Here is a 6226-nt window from a genome sequence, read left to right on the forward strand (position 1 = left end):
CGCTTTTAATTTATTTGTATTAAATTAAACACTATTAAATTACTTGTTGATGTTTTAATTAATTCTTTATTTTCTATTATAAATTGTATAATTATTTGACAGTACTTTTACATTTCTTACAAATTGAAAATTAAATATTGATGAAACAAAGCGTTCTTCTTTTTAAATTGGTACATTACTTATATCCTAATTGACTTAACTAACGTGCAATTTAATTAATCTGTACTATTTGTATAAATAAAGTGATTTCTTGCATTATGTTTAGACTAATATCTATTATATTTAAAAGATGAGTACTTAAATTCATATGTTTATGTTAAATAGTTTTCAAATATGTATAAAACATGTATAAATATGTTGCATATACACGACGTATATAGGATGTATACATACGATGTCAAGTAAGTCTAATGGATATATTATAAAATATGTGCACATGACAATGACGGTTAGTTTAATTAAATATCAATTTAATATACATTATACCTTTATATCTAAATATTAATGCATGTGAAGTAACAAATTAAAAAATTTTGTAGAAATACATTTTTTGATATGAAAGTATAAAATTTTGTGACTAATATTATTTAAATGTTAATTTGTTGTATAAATATTGAAAATAAACTACATTTTTATTTATATCTTTTGCATTTGAAAATTAAGTACCTTATGATTTGAATTTCTTTAAATATCACTTCACCATATTTTTGATAACAAAGATTTTTTTCTTATAAGGTTAAGCTGATGTGCGAATCTTCGCATATAAATAAATTTAGTTGTTTGCTCACACATGATAAGATTTACGCATATACTACATAATCATATATATTCACATACCCAGCTATGCAGTCATTCATACCGACCAGACATGTATCCAAGCATCCAAGATATATGTCTAGCATAAAATTTAATTATTTGTGAAATGCCTAACGTTCTACTCACTTTGAGCGAATTAAGTGGACATGCTTGCGTAAAACCTTTCTTACAAAAGCAAATTTTCAGATTGCTCCAGGATGTAAGCAAATTTTGTAGCTTACTTTTTTTCTGGCAAATGAAAATCACAAAACCAGATCATAAAATATATAAAGTTAAAAGAAGTTAAATTCTCATCAAGTCATGCATAACAAATTTAACTACTATTTTTGACCATTATTAATGCTTTTCGCTTCTTTGTGTCAGATATTTAAAAAACATTATTTATATACTTATATACCGATATACTTCTTTACTATTCTCTGTATAGTAATATACCTGAGGAATCTAATGCAATACTTTTTAGATTTAAATATCTGTATTGAGAATAATTAAGATAACATTTTACTTGATTGTTTAGTTATTGATATATTTCCGATAAATAGATGACTTTTTTTTTTCTTTTTAATTGCACGTTAATGAATTTTATATTTTAACTTAAGTAATCATATTGAATAAAATCAGATCAAATAATGTGTATGTAGATTATTGGAGTAAGAAAAACTTGTATACCGTGTTTAAAAGTTCCTGACTTTTAAAATGTTCCTTAAATAATTTAGTTTTTACGCGATTTTATCCACATATATGTACAGTATACTACAGACTTCTATTATCTTAAGAGTTTTATTTCTTTATAAGTTTAGATAGTTTTTTGAATCACATTGTTACAAAAGTTTTGTCGTTCTTGTAAAGAAGTAATTAAGATAAAGTATAAACACCCCGGTTAACTACAACTACCCTGATCTATTAAAGTAGAGGAAAAGTTCCTTGGTTTGAAGCTGACGTAAATCATTTTCAAACAATTTTTTCTACATCGTTAAAATAAAAGGAAATAGTAAATATAAAGTACTCAAATTTAAGTTCCGTTAAAGTCTACCATAAAATAGCTCCATTATCGAGCCCTTGAAACATTTTCAGTATATATTATCCCGTCTCTCTCGCAATCCAATATATTTCAAGTTTGCGAGTGAAATCGAATCTACTTATAGCTGCAAGGGGTCGCCCATAAGGGTTAAAGATTTTTTTGCGGTGAGCGGAGGGGAGTCGGTAGAGGTAGGGGGAGGTGAAACTGAAAGCTGTTTGTTTAGTTAATACACCTTGGAATATATTGTATAGACACTTGGTGCCAGAGTAAGGACACGTAACGAATTGATTGTTCGCCTCTCTATACCGCACCCGATGTTTTTCTGTACTTGCCGATTGGTGTAGCAAGAATGCGCCTGTGCTGAATCCATACTTACCTGTACTTCAAGGATCAGATTTATGAAGCATTCGACTTAAAATCTATTATACTAATTGTCTTGCAGTTTCGAGAACTTGCAATTTATTATTATTTTACAAATCCATAATACCAAATAATTATTAATGGCTTGATAAAAGATCTTGTTTACTTTGTTAATTTGTGCTCGATTTAATTTATCTAATATTAATGTTTTAATAAGAATTAATAAGGATTAATAATTAGTAATATTTATGAAACTACAAAAATTAATTACTGTTCATTTACACAACTAATTGCTTATAACTTGAATAGCATTTTTAAAAGGGCAAAATAAAGTACTATTACATTGTTAGAATACTTTTAACCTAATAATTCAAGTTCTTGGAAATATCTACAGAAAATATAATCATTTTTAGAAATATGTACTGTTATATGTTTATATTGTAAATTTTTATATTATATATATTTATATTATATAATACTATGATATTATATTCTTTATATTGTATACGTATAGCAATAATCTACTCGATAAGTGAATTGTATATAAGAAGTAGTGCAATGAATATAAAAATATGAAATAAAACTATAAAAAATTGAAAATACTATTGAATAAAATGATATGTAGAGGACAACGGATATTTTTAAATTTAGCAAAAGTATTATAATATAGAATAATGAGTATCATTTAATTTCAACACATTTATATCTGTTTTTACTCTAATTTAGCCTTGGAGAAATAATTCTGATAATAAATATTTTTCTTTTTTCATTTAAAGGCAAGTGAGAATATTTGACAATTTTTTAAATTTTGCGCCACCGCTGAATCATCTATAGCTATGATAACAGTTATTGATTACTTAAAGTTATTAGCATATATTTATTACAAAATAGTGCGATACTATTTTTGAAAATTATCTTTTTTATGGACAATTGAATTAGATTATAATGTATTGGAAGAATGCAAGGTCCGTATAGTATACATTACTAATAGGAAATACACAGCTAATATATTAAAAAATAATAATAAGTAAGAATGTATCAAGGAGTTGTCGATATTTTAATTATGAAGGAATTAAAATTTTTTGTGTTACATAATTTTCTATGAAAAAATTTTATATTCATCAACGGGATTATTGAATAATAATTGGTATTCTATTTGCAAAGATGATAAATATACTTGTTAGAAAGTTACGTGATAGGTCCTATAAAATTATATTTGAAATCGCTAAAAAACCAAAATATATTGGTTAGAAGAGACTAGAATTATTAAGAACAAAATAAATGGAGTGATGTAATTGTACTATAAGAAAATTGTATTTAACTGGTTATTTTGTAAGAAAGCACAATTTTCTTTTGGGGAAATGCTGAATCAAGTGACTCCAATAAAACAGGATGGACGATTGTCTAAGAAAAGGATGAAAGATTATAATTATTCAATAATCAAGGAAAAGCAAAAAACGAACCTCCAATTACCATACCCTTCAACTTTTCATGAAGAAAGGGATATTTTTACTGGCTTGCTTGAAAATGTAAAAGAATTCAAAGGATAAAGGAAACATAAAACTACTGAATGAATGAAGTTTCATTGGATAAGCGAGTAAGAGCTAGTCGAATAAAGGACTTTATTAGATCTCCAGACGTCGAAGACAAAAGCAAGGTTGGCTAAGCTTTCCGATAAAGCGGCCTCAGCCTCATTTATAGATGAGAGGGAACGCAGAGACGATTATTCGTTGATGTTAAGTCTTAATCGTGTGCGAGTTTTTTCTCCCCTACCTCCTATCTTTTTCTCTTTCTCATTCTTATTCTCAAAATAATGATGTGAAAATGAAAAGCGACTGGTTCCGGGAAGCTGAGAAAAAAGAATAATACGGGATCTCGGTCAAGTGACTACAAAATATTCATGGACGCGCCTATTACTTTGCTTTTTAAAAATAAGGCTAGGATGGTTATCTTATATTTTTAGAAATACAATGTAGAACTTTTTATCAGTATTATATATTCGAGACAATCGCTGCATTATCAAGTTTATTACAAATTAATTTGAAAAATAATTATACAATGTTTTACACGGTAATTTTATACAATTACTCAATCCATTTAATGCGGAACATAAAAAAATATTAGAATATATTGATTTCTTTAACAAGGGCGTATCTTTTCTTATTATTTATTTTTGTATCAGTATTTGTGGATTTATAAAATTTCATATATTACAATTTTTTTCAATAGTTCGCCATACAATAAGTTTAATATATATGACTCGATCAGTGCATATTTACCTTTCTGTGAATAGTTATTTATTCATTAAAATTACAAGTACATGGTTTATTGTCGTAAATTTTATTGATCCCTAGCCAATTATAGATTAAATGAAAAAAAAAGAAAAATTTTAATACGCTACTAAAATTGTACCATTTTAGGAGATATTAGTTTAGCCTATATGGTATATTTGAGTCAATGTAATTACAAATGAAAGTTATTAATCTTCCTGTTTAGTTTTAGCAAATAAATCGATAAACGCAAAAGCTTTTTTCTAATTACAATATTATCTAATTAAAATAATCTTTGATCGTATTTATATATATTAATAAAGCAAATTTTTTAATAAAAAAACATCATATAAGTAATAATTTTCAAAAATAAGTTCACGCTTCATTAATGGAATGTAGTATTTTTCAATAAATGATACTGAAAATGATTCGATTTAAATTTTATTTTAACGCATTATTTATATATTTCAAATTAATGTAATTTTATTTAACGATACAATATTTATAAAGTATTGTTTGTTTAATTAAAAAATATAAATACTTAGACGATGAAAGACCGTGTATAACCATTTATTATACAAGGATGTAAAAATTTCTAATGCCATTTATAATTACGTAATATGTGCGATTTATTTTTGCAAGATTATCTTATTTATATAATAATACGTTTCACCAATCATTAATTGAGATATGCAAGTATTCAGTACTATATCATATATACAAATTAATTGAATATATTCGCAGCTAAAATTTTTATTTAACTACGTTGTATGATTCCTTTTATAAGGTCTGTGAATTAATTATTGTTTAGACTATATTGCAAATTATATGGATGAAATATCACAAAACATCGACAAAATCATACTTATTATTTTTATTAGTATTGACTTTACGTGCCTTATATTAAGGCAAGTTTGTGTTTTTAGGGGTGTTTTTAAGTAACAGGTTTGAACCTAAGAGATTCTGAAATATCATTGCATTACAATTACGTATATTTTTATAGTATTACAATAGACAAATCTAGATATAATAAAAAAAGAATAAAATATTATGTAATAAGAGCTATTAAAACGTCTATGTCGATTAATCATCATTTAGGTAATTCGCTGACGTTCATCCGGAGTTAAATTGTACTCAACATAAAAAAATAATTTTAAATCGAAGCTGCTCGAGAATTTCATTCGCACGTAGGAATTTTGCGTTACCCCTCTTCATGACCGCTGTTTTATTAAGCGACATAAAAGCGTGCACGGGTTTTCCGCGAAGCTACGATTTGCGGAGAAAATTGACCTCCGTAAAAACAGTAATCGAACCGTAGCGAAAAAGACATGAAGCGCGCGAGCCTGATTCCTTGGTGGCATTTTGACGGGCACTTAAAAGCTACTTAGAAACTCCGTGGGAGCTTCATGCTTTAACGAAAACTTTGGCGAATATTTCTCTTCGAGTGTCTGATCGTTATTTCGAAAGTGCATTCAGAGATTTCTCGATGTCCGACTCTTTGCAATTATGAGTTAAAGGGTCTGGTGTCAAAAACGGTTTTAAAATACTTTTTCTTTTTAACAGAGCATTTTTTTCATGAAAGTAAAAACATTTAATTCTTTCTACTGAAAAGAAGACTTATACTAAACAATTGGTTTAATATTTTTTATTACCATTAAGATTTTTATCATTCTATTGAAGTTAATAATATACAAGAATATATCATAAATTAATTAATACGTGATCAATTAATTAGGAATATGTAGCTATTATATTGAAA

This window comes from Ceratosolen solmsi, unplaced genomic scaffold (assembly GCF_000503995.2).
Source record: "Ceratosolen solmsi marchali unplaced genomic scaffold, CerSol_1.0 scaffold11, whole genome shotgun sequence".
Lineage (NCBI taxonomy): Eukaryota > Metazoa > Arthropoda > Insecta > Hymenoptera > Agaonidae > Ceratosolen > Ceratosolen solmsi.